General features: G+C 38.4%; 1 protein-coding gene across 6 annotated transcripts in view; it reads left to right on the top strand.

Moving 5' to 3' along the window:
• Positions 1-22,891, top strand: part of PAG1 (phosphoprotein membrane anchor with glycosphingolipid microdomains 1) — a 146,116-nt gene that overhangs the window by 64,534 nt on the left and 58,691 nt on the right. The window lies entirely within an intron of this gene.

Genomic DNA, 22,891 nt, shown 5'->3' with positions numbered 1-22,891 from the left:
TCATTTGTTGGTTGAATATGTACAAACTTCGCTTGTTATTCTCTAAACAATGCAGTATATCAACTACTTATATAGCATTTACATTGTATTAGGTATTTTAAGTAATCTGGAGATGTTTTGAAGTTTATGGGAGGATGTGTATAGTTTATATGCAAATACTATGCCATTATGTATATATATACTTAAGTATATATATGTAAGTGTCTGGGGATTTTGGTATCTGAGGGGAGTTCTGGAACCAATCCCCCAGATACCAAGGGACAACTGTATTTAATCCTTTTGCAATGAAGTATACATTTAAGATGCTGAAAATTATTAAAGAAATAGTTATATAGAACACTTACTGAATCAACAAGATGCATTTTTTTGTTTCGTTTTTTCAAGGCAGGGTCTTGCTCTGTTGCCCAGGTTGTAGTGCAGTGATGTAATCATACCTCAGTGTAGCCTCCAACTTCTGGACTCAAACAATCTTCCTGTCTTAGCTTCCTCAAGTAGCTGGGAGTACAGGTGCACACTATGATGCCTGGCTAATTTTTTTATCTTTTGTAAAGACAAGGTCTCATTGTGTTGCTCAGGCTGGTCTCAAACTCCTGGCCTCAAGTGATCCTTTTACTTTGGCCTCCGAAAGCACTGTGATTACACATGTGAGCCACCATGCCTAGCCTGAGTTTCTAATACGAGCTTTAAAATGTCTCGCCCTGGTGCCCAGGTTGGAGTGTAATCATGTAATTGTATCTCAGTGCAGCCTCCAACTCCTGGGCTCAAGTGATTCTCCTGCCTTAGCCTCCTACAGGCTCACACTTACAGGGGATGTTAGGAAGGAAAATAGTATCAGCTTTTATCACTTGCCTGGCATTTTTTGTTTTTTCCAAGTATTCCTAGTAAATTTTGGTTTATTCTCCTTTATGTACACACATTGAAACCTGCAGAAGGATGGGTTCTTTTCTTTGTGCTGCTGTTGTTCAAACCTGCTGTAAGAAGCTACAGGTTCCTTTTTGGGTCCATGTTAGATTATGGTTTAACAAGCATTTAATTTTAGCAGGAACTAGGATTAGGGTTGCAGGAAAATGAACACAGAAGTCTCTCACTGAACAATGCCTATACATCCACTAAGGTCCAGCTCAAATCCCCCCTCCTCTGAAAAAAGTTCCCTAATTCTTTCTGTTTCACTTCTCTTTGCAAGTTTTTGATACCTCCCTTAAGGCAGTATTTACTGTTATCACTTTATGCAGTCCCTTCTGCTAGACAAGGAGTTTGACTAATGGGACTGGAGTTATTCTCGCTTTTGTTATTGATATGTAAAACAATGGCTACCAAATGATTTATATATATGGTAGAAAGAAGTATAAGGAACGTCATTAACTTAACAAGAAAAAGGAATTTAAGTTATAAGTAAAAGACTGGACTTTCATATTCTAATATATTTTACCAGTGATACTATTTTTCCAAACATTTATGAAAAATTTAATAATCACATGAAACATACTCAATTGTTAAATTTATTTAACTATCAATTGTTGCTAAGATGCAATTAAAGTCAGTTCTTAACTTTTCAAATAATATGAACCTTGGGATGAATTCATTCATTTCATTCATTGACCAAACCAAATTCTTCAAATATTTATTTTATACCCTGATATCACTTCATCTTCCTGAATTTCCTGTCCCAGTTAATGGCACTACCGTATGGGCAACATAGTGAGACCCTGTCTCTACAAAAGAAATCAAAAATTAGCCAGACATGGTGGCGCATTCCTGTAGTCCCAGCTATTTGGGAAGCTATTTGCTTGAGCCCGAGAGTTGTAGGCTGCAGTGAGCTCTGATTGCATCACTGCACTCCAGAGCAACACCCTTTGTCAACAACAAAGAAAGGAAGGGAAGGGAAGGAGAGGAGAGGGGACGGGAGGGGAGGGGAGAAAATTAATTCAGTGATGAGTTAGTGTCTTGGACAGGAACTGATCTTGGCTTAGTCATTGTATCCTTAAACTATTAGGAGAAGATAGAGTCAATTATCTCGTGTCTGTGTCTGAAGAACAATTTCATTTTCTTATGAAATCTAAATAGACACGTTTTAAAGTAAAAGGAAATTACCACAACTTTTAGAAAAAAATCTGGGTTTAGTTACTGACATTTACATTCTAAACATGAAATAATAAACTACAATGCACACTTACACATTTGTAAATATGCTAAAATGTTATTTAACTTAGATAATAAATAAGTTTAAATGTGAAAAAAAAAAAAAACTATTGATGTCCCTCAAGGTTAAAATAATAACAATAATGGCCACATTGGGTTTTTTTTCTACATACCAAGGGCAGTGATAAAAGTTTCCCCCTTCTCCCATGCAGTCTTATGAGCTTTTGAAATGTAGGAATGATTGAGAGTGAGGGGTATAGGGCCAACTGCCTGGGCTGGAATCAGACGTCTTTCACCACTTACCAGCTGTGTCACTTAGACATGTTTTCTGGCCCCTTATGCCTCAGTATACTCATCTATAAAACAGATAATAGTATGTTATTCTGAGGATTAGTAGAAATATTAATATACTCCTGACCCCTGTGCCTTGTGTTAGCTGTTAGAATCATTATCCTCATTTTGCAGTCAAGGCATCTGAGTCTCAGAGGTTAAATAACTTGCCCCATTTCACACACTGTCAGTATGAATCAGAGCCAGGGTTTTGGAACCATCTGTCTGACTGCAAGCCTTGTATATGGGATATATCCTTATTGAACTGAATGGAAATTCATGATTACATGTTTTCAAATTTCATAGCACACAAATTTGCCTTACATATGTTCTTCCTGGGTGATCTTATCCATTCCAAGGGCTTCATTTTCCATCTAATTCAGGGTTGGCAAACTATCACCTGTAGGCCAAATACATTCTGGCACCTATTTTTGTAAAAAAAGTTTTGTTGGAACACAGGCACACTCATCCTTTAGCTACTGTTAATGGCTGCTTTGGTGCAACAATGGCAGAGTTGAGTGGTTGTGAGAGACTCTATGGCCTGCAAAACCTAAAATGTTTACTCTCTGTCCCTTTATAGAAAGCGTTCACATACCCTGATCTTGCTCACTACTTTCAGCCTTTCTCGTGACATCTTGATTCCTAAATTTAGCCACCCTCCAAATTTCATCATGCCCCATATCTACCTTAAAATCAACATTTTCCAACCTGATTTCTTCAAATGTCCATTTCCCACCTGGAAATCAGTTTCTCTTCTTGAATTTCCTATCCCAGTTAATGACACCACCACCTGCCCAAACTGTATCTCCCCTTTTTTATTGCTCATGCTTGATCACTTCAAAGGGCCTGTTCATTGATTATCCTGAATACATACACTTTTTGAAGACAGTGATCTAGACTTTTAAGTAATCAATGCTAATCATTCTAATATTCCCAGGCCCCATGTGTGATTAGACCAGAAATTCCTTTGACAGTCCCTCAGAAGTTGCTTTAAGGTATATTCAATGAGAAATAACTATGGTCTGTCTCCATCAAGTACGCCATGGAAACATGGATCCATTTCTCAACTTCAGATACTATTTCACAAGTAAGAATTAAGGAATGCTAGAAAGTCAGAATATTGTAAAATTTTTAGTCATTACTTGAATATATGGGGAAAAATGGGTATATGATTTACTAAGTTATCACTTGAAAGTTATTCATCATTAATGTTTTAAAACTAAATCTCTATTCTTTATTTAGGCCCTCATTGGCTGGCGGGGTAAGAAGTTAAAGTTCTAACATCAGATTATCATTTTTTCTTGTTTATCCAAAGACTATATTCAGATAATGCATTCATGTTCACCCTCATCAGTATTACTTGAATATTATTCCAAAGCTCATGATATTATTAACTCTGCATTCTCTTTTATGAATTTACAATTACAATTATGCTGTAATAACTGATGAAGAGCACTGAAGAGCATAGTAAAAATAAATTAACTTTGAAATATAAAAGGATTAGCAGGGATAATAAATATCCACTCAGTGTCTTAGCATCTTTGATCTTGGCATTTGTTCTATGCAGCAAATATTTTCATAGTACTTTAATTTCAGTTTCTTTATCTGAAAAATTATGCAGGAGCAGGCTTTGTTTTCCAAGAACAACAGAGATGTTTATAGCATTTAAGTCAAAAGCAGAGGTAATAAATTAATTCTAATCCTCTGAGCAAAGACATTAGCCTTTGTGTAGCACAGGGATTTGGGTTTGTTTACACAAAATAATCCCAAGAATAATAGTTCCCTGTGCTCACAATGATCTTAAAGATTAATATATTTCTGTGGTTAATGATTATGTAATACATTAATAAGCTTCTCCAAATACTTCCTGAAATTTTAATTATCTGTAGACTTTTAAAGCTATATTTTGATCAGACATGTAAAGAAGCAGTGTGGCTTAGTCACTGTCAAATTAAGGATGATTTTACATTCTACTTTAGAGAAAAATGCCACCCACTATCAGTCTTCAAAATAGCTGAAATACTTAGAGGAAAAAAAGTAAGTGGTTAAGGATGATAAGCTAAAATACTGTCTCAATGCCCTTTTTGTCAACTAGCCTCATGCAGTGGTAGAGGCTGCTAAAGTCATATGATTTCACCCTGCCTTCTGCTGGGAGTGCAGGTGCCCCTGGCCGACCCCCCACCTAAGCTAGAGGGTGACACTGATAGTCTCGACCCAGTCTCACATAAAAATCACTTTCAAGTCTTTAGTGAACAGATTTTAGCTATGAAAATGAAAATTTGGAAACTACTTGCTTCAACAATGAGGATGTGACTAAGGATATAAAAATGTTATATAAAAATATTACTTATATGTAATATATAAAAAATGTAATCGTTTTATAGTCAAAATGATTTATGCAGGCTATTCTGAAACATAGAAATGCATTTTTGACATAACTGAAAATTATACATACACTGTCTTTGCTGATTGCAACTTGCTAAATATTTACATAAAATTAAAGATCAAAGGAAACGTTACAGTACAATTGAGTTTAATGTTCATTGGTTTCTCTGTTTTCTATAAAGTTGTTTAACTTTATAAAAATTAATATGACCTATTTGTAAAAACCCTCCTTTTCACATCATTCTATTGAGAAAGTATGTTCAGTCTTCCAATGACTTAAAGATGAATTTTTGGAGTAAGCTCCTTTTATAAATTAGGCCTCTTCTGATGTTTTTCTTTTTCTGGGTTTCCAGATCTTATGTATGTGCAATAAGCCAAAAAATGGTGGGAAGATGAACAGAACATTTAGATTTCTAATTAATCCAACACAAATAGAGAAATGCCTAAGTAGATGTGTCATTCTATAGAAATTGATGTGACAGTTAGGGGCTGATGATTTCAAAAATCTTAAGTCATTTTTAAAGGGCACCTGGCTGTGATTCATATAAATTAGGACTTCTCTGTTCTCATTTTTCTATTTCCTCTTATCACATCTAACAGAGATGCTAATCCAGTAGTGCTCATTTTACATTAGAGCAGAACCTTCAGGCTTACCTTGGGCATGTGATAGAGCTGGCATCGCGTCATTCAGCCCAACACTCAGTATCAGAGACAGGTTACAGATGGATGGAGAAAAATCCACTGCATAAGAAATAATGCTGCATTCATTAAGAGACATATATATGTATAAGTTTTATCTCAAGAAAAGTAAAATGTAAGACAAATGTAAAGTCACAATCCTGTAGAGAAAGAGAGTAGTAGAAGAATATGGGCAACTGAAATTCACTTTGGCTGTCTTCTCTACTTGTTCAGTTCTGTAAGACTGATGATTCTAGGAGGTAGAAGGCAGTGGGTTTGTGTTTCCTTTGTAATGAGCACATGTTCGACTGGATTCTGCCAGCTTATGCAGCAGGAATGTGAGGATGTGATTGTGGAGTTGACTTACCAACTGATGGACTCAAGTACCTACTTTTCTCTTTTCATTGCCTCATTGGTTTTCTCTACATATTGCCTCACTGGGTTTGCTTTTCTGTCTGTTTTCCTATCTGGAAGGAATCCAAATGCCTTAAATCCAAATGTTTTTACCACACATGAATTAACTTATGGGCAAATATAGATAGAAAGCACTGTGAGTACCATTTTTTTTTTTTTTTCATTTCAGGACTAAGCTTTGATCTCTCTCCCATATCTTATGGCATTTTATGACAGCTACACTTATGAAGGGGTAACTTCATACTAAAACTGTGGCTTGAGAACTGCAGCATGGTACTGGAGCCTCAGATCCCTGTGATTTTAGATGCGTAAAACTCAAAACTGAATTTCAAAGAGGGTCTTCTCCAGACACATTATTACCACTCTTCCAGTGAATGTTTAAATCTAAGTTTGCTTTATTAGATAAATTCTGACATTTGGGTATATGAATGAAGTAGACTAAGTTATGTGATTAAATTCTCATTTGTTTGATAGAGGATTAAATGCTTCATTGCAAAATGCCAAAGGATATTTTTAATTTACAGTCTCAATTTTAATTGAAACACTATCATTCTGTTTTGAGCATTGAGGACTAGCAGTGAAACACGTGCTTAAGTTATAAAGTAATGATTGTGTTGTATTAATTTTAAGGCAGTTTTCCCTAGTTTGGTTTTTATAGGAAAAATATTAACAAATTTTTGTATAATTTAATTTAACAAATTAAATTTTGTCCACATATAAAGTGAAAATAGTACATTAAACATGCCATCCTGTGTCAAATGGGGCAGAGTGGGTGAGAGACCAGGAGAGCAGGGAGGGACCTTCTCCATCCCCAGGCCCAACATGGGGTTTGTTATATGGTAGGCACTCAGTACATATTTTTTGAATCTCCAAATGAATGATTAACTACTGGGAGTTAGCAGTCTAGACTGGAGTACCCGCCCTGTTAGTCCTCAATAGTGTCACTGATCCTCAGTCTCGGTTTCCCCATTTGTAAAGTAGGCAGGGCAATGTTTACTGTCGTTTTAGTGGAAGATGGTGAGAACAAAGGGAAAATGTGTGGCACATCTTAGAAAATTGGAAAATGGTGATCTAAGCAATTCTTTCTAGCATTATTATTTTGCTCTGTGCTGCTTGTTAGTACGCTGTGTTTGTTAGTATTAGCATCGAGTTAACATTCAACGAATGCATATTTAAGATAAGCTAATGCACTGACAGTAAAATTGAGGACACATTAGCAATTTATCATAAATTATTTGACTTAGCATTTTTCATACCCAGTATTTATGTAGGCATAATTGTAATTCATTTATGTACTTAGTTTACTTTTGCATTTCCATAGGTGGACTTTGAAAAACACGCGTAGACAACTAAATCATTTCTCTGCAGCGTGGTACATTAGCAGCTCTTTGTGTACGTGTGAATAGGAGTCAGCGAAAGATAATGTAGCACATAATATAAAGGTTTAAGATGTACGTAAACGAGAAGCTGGTTTATTGCTGTCACTGCTTTGGAAATTAGATTAGTACATATATCACATAAAATTCACTTTTAGATATATTGTGAAGCTAATGACAGGGCTTTGTTGAAGCGAGATCTTGTGGGTTTTGATGAAGAAAATCGGTATATGCCTTATCTTTTATTCTCTTTTCTTGCTCATTGTGCAATTAGATTTGCTCTGCAGGATCACAGTGTAGAGCATATATTAATTTTATATTCACCCTGCCTATAATGATTGTATGCTAAGCACTTCTAAGTAACACCAAAAATGCGTTAATAAAGTCATGACCATCAGCCAGAATCACAAGTGTTGTAGTCCTAACTTTTGCTTTATTTTCTCTGTATATCCTTAATTAGATGATGTATTAATGATTGAACCCATTTGAGTTTATTTGCACTGTATATTATATATTGCAATGAAACACTGGGCTGCAAAAGCTTATGAAACATGACCCAAAACTTTGTCCAGGCAGGGAGATGGGACACAATCTCACATCAGCTTTTAAGATCATCTAATAAATATATGTATGCTTATATATGAATGATGCTGGAGTCGTTGATGTAAATCATAATAATGACAACCACCTTGAATTTCCCAAGTTCTGAGAAAAACTAAGAGATAGGATAAAATCATTGGCAGATAAAGCTCAAACATCACCCTTATTATCTATAAAGGCCAGGCTGCAGGACATGGTTTGTTTGGTCTCCTGATATGGAACCCAGGAATTAAGCTCAGGCCACAATGGCTGGGACAGGCCTCCCTGAGCCCAAAGAATCAAGTCAAATTATTTGCTGGAGGATCAGAGAATTCATATTCCTGAATGGTAGCCCTACTGCCTACAGAGAGAAGGCAAGAGCTGAGTCCAGGAGATGCTTCCCCAAATTGCCCATTAGACATGTATGTCACTGAACCTCTCCTTGGGTAGAGTAAATGAAGAGATGAAAAGAAAGGTGTTATATGCTTGAAATGTATAAGGAAAAAAGAACTCTCCCCCGATATAGGACAGGTAATATAATACTTGTTGTCAAGTGAACTGGGCAGACTCTAAGGGCAGAAGGAAAAGAGCAAGCCTTAATAAAAAGGACAGTCAGGACTTAGAGATAAGTGGTCAGGGGAGAAGGGGGAGGAACATTCCAGGCATGAATGGTATCAGCAAAGGCACAAGCAGAGATGGTGAGTTTATGCTGGAAAGCAGTCAAGGCTGGTGGATCAGGTTACAGAAAGCTGGAAAGTTCTAACCACAGGAAATAGGCAGTACCTCCTTAACCAGGGAGCTTTCGGAAGTGGTGCATTTGAGTACTTCTTTTTGAACATGTGTAGGAGAGGTTTACGTTTTCTTTATTGTATCCTGGAACACTGAACTCTAAGAATGGTTTTCATATATTTGCATGGTTCTCTCTATAGTTTATCTTGGCTAATTACATTTAACTATGGGCTCTCCAATTATACGTTGAACTCAATGACTGATCATCAGATTCCGATAGCAAAGAGCCTTTAATGTTTTGAGTGTATGACCTATGTAAGGACATGTTGCAGAAGGAAGCTATTTTCTTTACCATGGTAAAAATTTGTTTGTGGTTACAATAGAAGCTACCTCTAAAAGACATTTAGCTCTGAGATATTTTTAAAGCTGAAGTTTGTTGTATGTGTCCATCCGAGTGGACCCTGTGGAATCCTGCTTACCGAGTCATCCCCAGCTGCATGAGACAAGAGCCTGTTGATTTTAAAGGCTTCCGTTTCTGTTTAAGTGATTATAGTATACATTCCTCCAAAATAAAGACTTTTCTCAAAAGAAGACATGCCCAGTCTATCATTGATGGGCATTTAGGTTGATTCTATATCTTCAACACACATGAAGAAAAGCTCAAAATCACTGATCATTAGAGAAATGCAAATCAAAACCACAATGAGCTACCATCTCACACCAGTCAGAATGGCTATTATCAAAAAGTCAAAAAACAGACGCTGACGAAGTTATAGATAAAAAGGAATGCTTTGCCACTGTTGATGGGATGGTAAATTAGTTTAACCATTGTAGAAGACAGTGTGGTGATTCCTCAAAGACCTAGAGGCAGAAATATTTTTTGACCCAGTAACCCCATTACTGGGTATATATCCAAAGGAGTAAATTGTTCTATTATAAAGATACATGCACACATATGTTTATTGTGGCACTGTTCACAATAGCGAAGACATGGAATCAACTTAGATGCCCATCAGTGATAGACTGGGTAAAGAAAATGTGGTACATATACACCATGGAATACTATGCATCCACAAAAAGGAACGAGAACATGTCTTTTGCAGGGACAGGGATGAAGCTGGAAGCCATTATCCTCAAGAGACTAATGCAGGAAGAAAAAAAACCAAATGCCATGTGTTCTCATTTATAAGTGGGAGCTGAATAACGAGAACAGATGGACACATGGGGGGAACAGCACACGCTGGGGCCTGTCAGAGGGTTTTGGGGTGGGAAGAGGGAGAACATCAGGAAGAATAACTAATGGGTGCTGAGCTTAATACCTAGGTGATGGGATGATCTGTGCAGCAAACCACCATGGCACACGTTTACCTATGTGATAAACCTGCACATCCTGCACATGTACCCCTGAACTTAATATAAAAATTGGAAATTTTTAAAAAAGAAAAAAAAAAGACCTTAGAAACGAGGCTTCAAAGAGTTGTCACAATCAATTATGGGATTATTACATAGATTTTGTTATTCCGTGCATTAAATTATGTTTGCCCAAAAACAATGTTACTAAAAAGAAAAAAATATTTTAATATGAAACTCTGCTATAGGTCTATCCTGTGCCCATAAAGCAACTGTTAACTCTTTGCTGAATGCTTTGAGTATCAAATGGTGATAAGAGAAGGGGGAAAGGACATATCAGCTGCCTTTGCTGTCATCAAGGAGTTTGAAATTTCACTGGGGAGATGTGATAAGCATTCACATGGTAAGTGGTAAATACTAAACAGTTTATGGATAAGCATCAGGATGTCTGCTTTTAGTCATTCAATGTTTCCTTTATTCAGAAGGCTTTCTAAACAGTTTGCAAAGAGTTAGAGATGCGTTCCTTTGCCTGATACACTGACAGATGTTACTGCCTTCCGCAGAGATCATTGGATTCACTCTGTAACTGATATCCTCTCCAAGACCAAAAGCTTGGTAGATTTTTAGGGTTCTCTTCTTGGCTGTCATTTTATCATCTGTAAAATGAGGGCTTTGGAACCAATTGAATGTCTTAATTTCTTCCCAGCTCTAATATTTACTGACTTAAGAGTATCCCTAATGACACAGAGAAAAAGAAGAGAGAATAAGGATAATGTAAGACAAAAGGAAAATTTGAGGTCAAGTTATGCTGTTACAAGCCCAATGCCGAAGCAGTGGGATAGTTCAGAGTAAATGGGCCTGGCATGAGATATCCTCGTCTGTCAGGTTTTCTTTTAGATGCTGTAAACATTACAGGCTGCAGTATTTTTTTTTCTTTTTTATTAGTGCAGAAGGTCTATTTTATTTTGTCTGTGCGGATGTTTGCTTATAAAATAATTGGCTTGTTTTAACAGAAATCCTTGTAGACTGGGCTGGATTGAATGAGCCACTCTTTTTTAAAGAACAAACTTATTGAGATATAATATCTTTCACATGCTGTACAATTCACCTATTTAAAATATACAGTTCGGTGGCTTTCAGTATATTCAGTTGTGCAACCATCACCACAATCAATTTTAGAATATTCTCATAACTCCAGAAGGAAACTCCTCACCCCTAGGCTGTCACCCCACCTCCAATTTCCCCATCTCCCACTCCTCCCAGCTCTAGGCAACTACTGATCTACTTTCTGTCTCTAATGAGCTGCTCTTAAATGAAGGAGACAGTCAGTGGACCTCAGAGACTAAGCACCATAGTGAAGCTTTATCCAAACACATATATTTAATGCTTGGAACTGTAGAGTTTGCAGTATCTGATGGAAAAGTCTAGTTTCTAAATAAGACTGACTGGAAGAATGAATGTTATCAAAAATAACAGCATGAAAATAGCCACAAATTCAGTGCTTAGGAAAGTACTCTTCAGCCATTGTCAATGGCGTGCGTCAGTCATTTGCAGTCAGCCTGACCTACTCTACCTCGTTGCATGAGACCTGTTTAACAAAATAAAAAATTATGATACATTGCTGATAGCTGTTATATTTTCATGGCACTGGTATACAGTTCACCCAGCAAAATCCCACTTTGGACATTGTGTATATGGTAACTTTGCTAGAGACATTGAATGGCTTTATCTTCGAGGAGCTTGTAGCACAGAAGTGGGTGATAGGTGTGTCTAAACAAGCAAGTGCAAAATAACATTAAAATACTCCAGGTGCAGCACAGGGGGGACTCACAAGGACAGCCAGCTATGCCCAGGGAGACTGGTTGGGGGGGGTGCCAGAGACAGCTCATGGAGGAGGTGGCCTTGCAGATAAGCAATGGAACGTTAGTCATGCTTAGGCAATGGGAGAAGCAAATTTAGGTAGAGGGACTGGTGTGTTCAAATGCACTGACATAGGAAGCATCCTAGAGCCTTTGGATGTGAGTAGATAAGGCAGTAGGGTGTTTGCAGGAAAGGTTGTGAGGAGGATTCTGAGGCTGTGTGTCAGTGTGTGAAAGGGACTATTTGAGATCCCTAAGGAGTTGGACTTGACCCACTGTTTTAGTTTCCTGTGGCTGCTATAACAAAGTACAGCAAACTGGGTGGCTTAGAACAGCAGAAATGTATTCTGTGCCAGTTCTGGATGCCAAAAGTCCAAAATCAAGATGTTAGGAGGGCCATGCTCCCTCTGAAGCCTGCAGGGACAGACCTTTCCTTGCCTCTTCCAGCTTCTGATAGCCTCAGGCATTCCTTGGCTTGTGACAGCAAAATCCCAGCCCTTGCCTTTGGCTTCAGATGGCATTTCCCCTGTGTCTCTTCACATCTGCTTCCCTCTAGGTACATCTGTTTCTGTGTCCAAATTTCCACCTTTTATATAAGGACATCAATCCTAATGGATTAAGGCTTACCCTAATGACCTCATTTTCACTTGATTACCTCTGTAAAGACTCTGTTTCCAAATGAAATCACATTCTGAGGTACTGGGGGTTAGGACTTTTAACATTTTTTAGGGGATAAAATTCAACCCATAACTGTCCCCAGGCGTTCAGGTGTTATTACAGGGGAGTCAAGTTAATATTTGCATTTTAGAAAGTCACTTGGAGAGCCGTATGGAGGACGAATGCAAAAGGGCAAGAGTAGTTGGGAACCTCTTGGCCTTGACCGCACAAGAAGTCTGGTGGACTGTTATTTTATCCTTCATGCTCCAGATTCTTCAAGTTTAAAAAAAAGAAGAAGGAAAAAGAAATCCACACATCCACAGCAGAACTGGAAAGTCAGGGAGAAATACCATCAGTGGAGAAGGATATTAAGAATTCCCAGAAGGTACTAAAAGAAATGAATCTGACTGGTAAAACCCAGAAGAACCAAGGCTTATATTCCCTATTACAGTTATATACTATATATTAATAAAACTTTGGTTTTTAGGTCAGTAAGGAGCAGGAGAATAAAATGAAAAATGTGTATGTCCTTTGACTCAGCAACTCCATGTCTAGGAATCCTATCTATACTCACTCATGTGCTGAGATATATATATGCAAGACTAATCATTCTAATGTCGTTTATAATTGAGGAAAACCAAAAATAATCTAAGCATACATTGGCACGGAATGCCCACTTACAGTATAACCATACCATTCATTGAATATTCTATAGTTATTAAAAGGAATGAGATAACCCTATATGTACTGACAGGGAACATTCTCTAACACACAGTAAATGAACACAATAAAACTGTTGAACGGTGACTAGTATAGGGCATTATACATGTAACAAAGAAAGAAAAAAGTATTCTTAGATTTCTGTATCTTTCCAGGCATTTTTAAAGTATTGTACTAAACTCTAGCAGTGCTTACCTATGGGATTATACAATATAGTGAAAAGGAACGTTCTTTTTTAAAAAATATAATACTCTATGTCCTCTGTGTTCTGTGAACTTTTTCAGTAATCATGCAATATACCAAAACTGGACATTTACTATAACATTTAAGGAGACAGACTCCATGAGACTTGAGACTTGGCCAGCAGCTGACTGTGGTAAACAGCGGGGTGGTAAAGAGGGGAAAGTTGAGGAGGGGTGGAACAGATCGGGTAGAGGGAACCTGAATTCAAAACACCCAGAAGCAAAAGGGCAACATTTTAAAGGGAACTATCTTTAAAGAAAGACAGAAAGTATGTATTTTGCTGTAAAAGGAGTCTAGGAGTGTTAGAGAAACAGAAGGATTTATGCATCTTCAACTACAATTGGTGAAGCCCATCAGCATGAGAATGTAGAAACAGTGCTGTGAGATGAAATCCAGTCGCAGAAATTAATGCCATTCCCAGAATCTCTTCTGCTAAAGAGTGTATACAGCCACCAATGACTTATTCCTAGTGGTCCATAAATTGCAAACAAAGTAACACACAACCTCAGGGCTAGGTACTTATCTCTGAAATGGGAGGGAAAAGTCTTTACTCCTTCTCTTCATTAACACCATCACTTGTTCCTCTCTCTGATTTCCCATCTCTTCCCTTTTCCTTTGACTTTCCTTTTCCTCCTTCCCTTCCTCACCGCTCTTTCTCTTTCACATGCACATACACACATGTACACCTACCCACCGCATGATACAAATCTGTTAGCCTGAACAAAAAGTTAAAGAAAGGGAATTCATAGAAGAACGTTCAAATCAGATAAGTATCTCCAAATAATAAAGAAGAAAAAGATTTTCTTCTAAAATTAACGTGAAAATTGTCATGGTCTACTTATTTTATCATTTTAAAAAAGTGTGTTAAAAGTAATGTTAACATAGCAGAAAGCTTAAAAAACAAGTGACAACCATATTTCCAAATCAGTTTTATATGCCTAGTGTTTTGCAGTTAGTGACCAAATACTTTCACAGCATTATCTTGTTTGAGCCTCACACGGACCCTTTGAATGAGGTAATGCTTCTGTGTCTCTATGGAAGGGGACATTGAATCCCAGAAATGGGCAAGAGCCTTGACTGGTGAGGCATCGGCTCTCTGTTCTCTATGACACTCTGTTGCCTGCCTGGCCTCAGAAGAATATAGTTGGTACCCCATGGATTTGTCTCTCAAGCTAAACCTTTCAGGCTTTATCTTCCAAAATCTTGTTCTGTCAGCTGCCTTAATCTTGAAGAATCACAGAAGTTAGCAAAATATATTAATCCATGTTATTTATTTATAAAGCAGGGTGGTCATTTGAACAACAACAAGTTTAGTAGATAAAGGGGATAAGATTTGCCCTTTGGGGGACCACCAACAATAGCTTACAAAGTAAAAAAGCAGAATTTAATTTCAAAAATAGTGTTACTTCCTCATTCATGATACTAACTGTGGATATTATCGTGAGCCATGAGCAATGGAGGAATGGCCAAAGAAATTAGGTTTTCAAACACCGCATGTTCTCACTCATAAGTGGACATTGAACAATGAGAAAACATGGACACAGGAAGGGAACATCACACACTGGGACCTGTCGGGGGGTGGGGGTTAGGGGAAGGATAGCAGTGGGTGGAGGGATAGGGGAGGAACAGCATTAGGAGAAATACCTAATGTAGATGATGGGAGGATGAATGCAGCAAACCACGGTGGCATGTGTATACCTATGTAACAAACCTGCACATTCTGCACATGTACCCCGGAACTTAAAGTATAATTAAAATAAATAAATAAATAAATGAGGTTTTGATCCCAGCCAGGCTCTGAGGTATTTACTGGTACCTGGCCTACAAATATTGGTGATACTTGTTCATAAGAAGAATTAGCTATGAATTATATATTTCACCAATTTGTAGCATGCAATCCTGAACTTCTCTATCTGAAGGGAAGAAAGCAGAGAAATTATTACTAAATGTACGACCTAAGAGAGGTAGAAGTACAATCAAGGAAGTCATTCAGTGATATGTTTACTTTTTAGAAGTTTCCTGATATAACACTACCCAACTGCAACTTTCCTCCACAAAGTCATCACAGAGCTGAAATGTACAGATGGGAATAGGGATATAAAGTGGAACCTAAAACAAATGGAGGGCCACAGCAGCCCCTCACAATACTTCCCTGGCCCCGGTTCCTCCAGGGACCATGGTCTGGGCTGACACCTTCTCTCCTTCCAGCATCTCTTTCAAATAACATGAAGATCTGGTAAATGGCCAGTCGAGTCTCTGGCTGCTCATTCCGGTAGGTCTGTGGTTATTTTTGCTATAACACATCTTTCTTATTTTGTCCCTCTGTTGTGGTTTTGTATAGATTTTCTTGCTTCTACTACTTCTTAACTACAGGATAGTTACCATGGCAACACCTGTTGATGGCAGACAAAAAAATATGTGATTCCACTGGGAGGAGGCTGCTCCTATATTTATTGATCTTCACTCATGGTTAAGATTCAAGGGGTGTTTTTGTTTCTTCTTTCTAAGTCTTGTGGGTGACACCAGTTTTCTCCATTTTGGCAGATTGATGTGGAAACTGCTGTCAGCTGCTTCAGTTTTACATGTAAAGATGCAGCCATGTTACCCTCGGGAGCATTTGTTGTCATGATTTTTAACACCTGTAATAGACATTGCGTCTTTGTACAAGGGAGTTCACAGTCTTTCAAGTCTGTCTTTTTTTCTCCTTTCCTCTCGTATTTCCTTCTTCTCTTTCCTCTTCCACCCTTATTTGATCAATTAGATGGGCCCATATTCCTTCTTTGACTAGACTGCCAAAGGTCTGCAGTAGTAAGGTCTAAATTTCACATCTCACTTAAAATGCCATTAGTCTGGTTATCAAAACAACTAATAAAGTAAAACATGGGCTATACATAATGCCAACTAGTTCTGTAAACAATCAGGTTGAAAGAAATATATTCTAGAGAGTAAATAAATGGAAGAGACTTAAAAAATAATAAATGTACTAAAGAACAGCCACATATGATAAGTAGTCTCTTCTTACACAGATGTAGTTATATCATAAATATTTCATATTTAAGCAAGCATTTTGATATGCCTCATCTGGACATGCCATGGCAGAAGAATCTTTGGGATGAGGGTTTTTGTTTGTTTGTTTGTTTTTTGGCATCTGCTGTAACGCCAAATCACCTGATTGGGGAAACCAGCACAGGTGGCGTTAAGTGAAATGGAGGTGAAGGTAGTGAAAAGTGGCCTGAGTTTTGTTTGTGGCTCAGACCTCAGATAGCTGTGTGATTACAACCGGGCCTCAGTTTCCTTGCCACTAGAATTAGAGATTGAGCAGAAATATCATGGAGTTTGTTTCTAATTTTAAAGTATATTAATATAACTCTGAAATATACACAAGTACTAAACAATAGAACAGAAACATCATTATACACTACAGGCTGAGGAAATGTACATAGAGAACCAGAGCAGACTCATGCGCATGAATTTTGAGTGACTTTTCAAAGACAAGGCAGAGCATGAATTATCCAAGAGGGGAGTCTAAGAAAATAAGTGATCTAGCATATTAGTCTTAAGATACTGTGTCCCGGTAAAGCAAATAAATTCCCAGGAATTTTGGTCAATACAAATTCTTATGGAGCCCTTCAAAATTTTTCCTCACAATTAAAACAATTATTGAAAGTTTTCTCATTAATTATGCTGCATATTTTTTGGTCATTCATCTCTCAAACTGTTGCTGGGAAAAAATACTATTGAAAATGCAAGTTCCCTCTTTGAAATTGTATAATGAATTGCATGAACTTGACTGTTATTTTGATGTTCATCTGAATTTATGTGATTAAGAAATTATATAGCAGCTGGGTTGATATGTAAACTTTCTTGATATGAAGTATGTAAAGTAATAAGAGTTACCTTCCTTACCCTAATCTCTGTGTCTTTAAGTCAGGACTGGAATATTAGGTAACTTGACCATCATTTTATGCACTGGCTCTGTATTCAAGGGCTGCCATAACAAAGCACCACAAACTGAGTGGCTTAAACATCCAGAATTGATTGTCTCCCGACCCTGGAGACTGCAAGTCTGAGATCCTGGCATCGACAGGGCCGTGTTCCCTCTGAAGGCTCTAAGCCAGGATCTATTCCAGGTCTGTCTCTTAGCTGCTTGCATTTCCTTGGCTTATGGCAGCATACCTTGAGTCTTCACATGAGGTTCTCCCTGTGTGGGTGTCCCTGTGTCCAAATTCCACCATTTTATAAAGATACCAATCACATTGTATGGTGGCCTATCCTACTCTAATATGACCTCATCTTAACTACTTACGGTATATCTGGGATATGCTATTTCCAAATAAGGTCACATTCTGCTTTCCTGGGGGATAGGACAAAGATGTGAATTTTAGGGGACAAAAATAACACCTAACAGGCTCAGAAAAGCATCACATAGGCACATGTACACACACATACACACACACACACACACACACCCAGAATAAAAGATTCTCTAAGTGTGGCCACCATGCGAACATGGACTCTTATTAGGGTCTGTCATGATACTTGTAGTTCTTCTAAACACCATGTTTTATCAATTATACTTTAGCTAACATTTACTGAGCACTTAACAGTTGCAAAACTCTTGTTAGAATGCTTAAGCATACATTAGATCATGCATCCTTTCCCTTGAAGTGAATCTCCTTGACTATCTCTGTGAGAGTGAGCATTACATCTCACTGAATGTCTCAGAATTTCTCTAAAGTTCCACTTAGATCATTTAGTAGTAACTTTCCATCATAGAAACTAAATGTCATACATATGACAGCATGTCTTAAAACCACCCTAGGTCATACGAGAGTGCACACATGGGCACATTATCGATAGCAGAGTTCCGTTGTGGTATCTACAGGCAGCATTGAAAGTCTAAGATTGAAGTGGTCTAATGTGTGTGTGTTCTCCTCATACACACACACACACACACGAGTATATGTATGTTTATGTATGTGTGTCATGAGTGTACATTATACTCATTACATATATATATGAGAGAGTGTGAAGAAGCAAGGACACTTCAGACTACTTTATCCCATATGGTCCATCTATAAAATGCCAGCCTACCAACCCCCAATTCACACACAGCCCTGCATACCCCTCTGAAACTCAGGCATTTTACAGACAACAATCTTTCAAAATGTGGAAGCTGCCAGGCAAATAACCAGAGCTTAAATGCCTCTCCTGTGACCCCACAGGCAGAGCCGTTGCCTCAGGTCAACACAAACAGCCCAGCCAGTTCTGCAGAACCCCAAGAACGGAGGTAAGGGTCCTTTCTGTGGCTGGGAAGTTACCCTGGGACTGGGACTTTTCACAGCAGAGGAACTTCACAGCAGATTTTCATGAATGTTTGGCATCTCGGACTCACACCTGGGCAGACTTCATGTTAGTTACTGACCCCACACCTTCCTTGACTTCCTGGGGAAAGGGAAGTCTTTCTTGCATGCCTCTCCCGACTCAACGTGCATACCCATTCACACAACTTCTGCTGGGGCAGCAACCCTCCAACCCCTAACTCCTTGAGTGATCCCAAGATTAGATAACTCAGAAGTCAGAGAACTGTTTCTCATCAGGGAATGCCTGAGGCAGACCTGAGGCTCTGTGAGAGACAACGGAGTGTTCCAGGTGGCTACCCAGTTAGATGCCCATGATATACAGTGGCAGGATAGGTCATGGGCATTAGGCCAAGACAAGCCAAAGCTCCATAAAATGGCAGCTAAAGTCCCAGTCCAAAACAAAGTTCCTAAATGTGCAGAGTGGAAGGGACTGGAATAATACTTACTTTTGTCCATTTTATTCATAAACAAGGAAATAACATTGACAGGTGAATAAAGAAAATGAACAAATCACTGAATGAATATCCTCTATAGTTGTGCTAGTTATTATCTCATGTTTACTTACATTGCCTAAAAGAAAATGTTTTAAAATCTGTATTTTACTATTAATTTATAAACTAATAATTAGAGGGGTCAATTTATATGTTTTCTGTTCACTAAAGCAACATTTAAGTACTGAAGCTAGTTTTGCTTTGTATTCAGATGCCTGAGAAGCAGGCTGTAGAACTTCTCTTAAATACATTGTGCTGCATATTAAAAACTGTTCTATTCTGTGCCAACAAGAAAGATTTCTTTTTCTGTTGAACACTTCTGTCATTTTGATTATTTCTCTGCTGGTATTGAAACTGCAAGGAATTCATATCCAAGCCACACTTGGGATGGGTCCCTACAGATAAGGCTTATACTAAATCATGGCATTTTAAGCCTCTTTCTAGGCGGCATACTTAAAAATAGACGATTTTTGCTAATAAAATGTCATTTTTTAAAAACTCAGTGTATGTATTATACTTACCTGGGTCCTGTATGCTGTAGATAGTGTAAGGATAACATGTTTAAGGATTTTTATCATCAGCTTCCTAGAATTCAAGAAAATTATGTTCCTCTTGGAAAGGAGATTACAGCGTTTTCATTAAACCACACCATTGAAGAGGATTTTCAGAAGGAACTGTTTTTCCAGTTTCATACTTAAAATCTTTTTGATGCCTAAAGAAATCTGATTATTATTATTTTTCGCCTTCATCTTATCTTCACAGTGGCCTCTCTTTGGCAGCTCTGTGAACTACCCTTTCTCGCTGCTTCCATTTTTTCTGTACTCAATGAAAAAAATAAAACCCAGAAAACCCTCTTTTAATGGACTGCTGCTTTGCATACATCAGGGATTTCAGCTGTTAAAGTGTGTGAAAAATGAAATAGGAGACATCAGATGGCATGAAGACTAGAACTGTTAACACAGTAAATACCAGGAAGGCTGAAAGTGTGAGCCAAAGCAGCTGGGGAGGGGAAAAAACGAGAGGCACAGCTGGGAGAAGCAGCAAGAAAAAGCAGCCAGGAAACACGAGGGAGCTCAGCAAGGGGAGAAGAGCAGCTGATGAAAGCAAGAATCCTAGGGTAAGGGAAGCAGAAGCATTGGTAGTTATGTTTCTCCAATATTGCACCGGGCATCATAGCCCATATGCATTGTCTTTGGCTACGTCTTTCATTGCTGTGCCATTGAGCATATTTAATACCGTTTTCTTGCATGATTACTGTGGACTGAATATGAAATGTCAATGAAATAGCTATGCTTTGAGGTTGATCTCTGTTATATTGATAATGTATTAAACCCATCATAGAAGTCAGACAGGTTAATGAGAAGTATCATGCATTAATTTATGGGTATGTTTTGGGTTTTTTTTTTTAATCAAAGGTATATCATATTGCTAACATTTAGTATTTGGACAAATAAGGAATGTGTGTAATTAGCTGGATTAATAACTGGTTTCGTAGGTATATCCAGAGAAAACTGATTAATACATTGCTGTCTTCCTGAAGAGAAGTTTTTGATATTTTAACCTTATTCAATCTTAGTACCTGTTAGGCCTCACATGAATAAAACTATATAAATGCATGCCCCAAAATTGGGGGAAAGAGCAGATGTAAAAACTGATGGAAACAAGATTCAGGAACATCTTGACATTTAACATAGTGACCCAAGTCTAAGAAGCAGAAATGTCACAGGGATCAATGTAAGCACCCTGCTCTCCCAGTTAAATTGCAAAAGGACAGTGAGGAGAGATGAAGCTTAGCAACATTGTATTTCACAGAAATTTAGATTTTAGTCAAATATAAGTATATATAGATGTGTTAGTATATGTATATAACATTGTATATATATATGCATGTATATATGTTGATACATATATACACGTGTGTATGTGTGTGTATATATATGTATGTGTGTGTGTGTGTGTGTGTATGTATGGCAGGGCTGGTAAAAAGGCTTCTGTGATCTTTGGCCTTCTAAATAATGTGGGTGGACAGAAATAAGAGTCCTGTTCCACTCTTCACTGATGAAGTGCTTAAGCTGGAGAATTGCCTTTGAGCTTGATCTTTTAGAAGAGAACATCCAGAAAATGACAATGCCAGTCCCCCATCCCCCAATACATCTCCTGCCTTCCCTGTTTCCTCACTATCTCTCTGTTCTTCTTGCATGCACCGTCGTTGCCCTCCCCAAATATGACTTTGTTCTGACTAAAGCAGGAAACACTTAAGATGTTCAAACCTACCCCACAGTCCACTGGAGCACATTACTAATTATACTCTCTCTCTGCCTCGCCCACAGTAGCATCTTGCCCAGTGCCAGCTGTGCTTGTTTTTGAATGGTAATCTCCCATGTTGAGATGGTATTGCCCCACTGAACACTAGGATGACTACACCACATTCCAGCGATTTTATGGCTATGCAGATGCAGGCTCTGGTATCCCAGTAATGATTCTCAGGCTCCCATGATCCTTACTCCTTGGCCTTCCAAGTTTCAGCTCTTTCTGCTGCTGTGTAACCAAGTGTCTGGGACTGAAGATCTTCTTTGGGTCTCATAGTCTGTGTTGGTCTTGCCAGGTGGTCTTCTTGAGAATTGTGGCTGTTACTCTGAGTCACTTCAGTGGCCAGATTCTGTTGCTGTGACTAGACCTCCAGGATGGTAATGGACCACCTTCCTGACTTCACCAACTTACTTACTCTTTGCTGATAGCTTTGCCTCCCTGTGACAGATGGGCCCCAAAGGTCCCCACCCACCCCCACCACCAAAACCCAGGTAAGGGTTATTTCCTAAATCAGGTCCACGTTGCCTTGTCCCTTGGACATTGTGCTTGGTTGCTGGCTGCCCTCTCAGGCTGGGCTTTGTAGCTGGAGCAGGCTCTTCACCTACTCTGCTCTTATGGGCAGACCTGGCCAGGGACCTGCTCCCTTCTCCTGGCAGTCTTTGTGTTCTTTTGAGTTATGACAGGTGATACATAAAACCATATTCTTTGGAATAGAGGAGGAGAGGCTCAAGGGTGGGGGAAGAGGGACTTCTTTAAATAGGTGTCTTCCAGTATTTGAAGGGTTGCCATGTTGGGGAACTATTGGGCTTGTTCTGCATGGCGCTAGACATTAGAACTGAGATTCAAACTAGGTTGAAGCCACTAAGCCTCTGGAGCACAGAGGCTTGCTTTCTTACTTATTCCTAGCTCAGATTTAACAAGGCTTCCCAAAGACAGAAAGGGATTCCTTGGGATGGAGGAAGCCCTTTGTTATGGAAGGGAATTCAGCATAGGTAGATTAGCAGGTCTAAGTTTTGTTTATTGGTTTATTTCCATTGCAACATAGATAAAGTATTGTGTTTACTGGAATGATGTTTGCATGTGGGAAATACTGCTTCAGTGGTATGCCAGTCGTGAGCAACCTGTAATCCTACTCTCTTCTCTGTCTTCAAGGACTGTGAGGGAGAGAGGTTTTATTACAGCAACACCCTGGAGCCTTACTCTGATTTTTTAAAATTAATTCACTCAGTCAGTGAATAAATATTAAGCAGTTACTATATTCTAAGCAC

Source organism: Aotus nancymaae, unplaced genomic scaffold (genome assembly GCF_030222135.1).
Source record: "Aotus nancymaae isolate 86718 unplaced genomic scaffold, 86718_ANA_hifiasm-v0.15.2.pri h1tg000036l, whole genome shotgun sequence".
Classification (NCBI taxonomy): Eukaryota; Metazoa; Chordata; class Mammalia; order Primates; family Aotidae; genus Aotus; species Aotus nancymaae.
The sequence above is the reverse complement of the archived record's forward strand: the minus strand, read 5'-3'. Positions and strand labels throughout refer to the sequence as shown.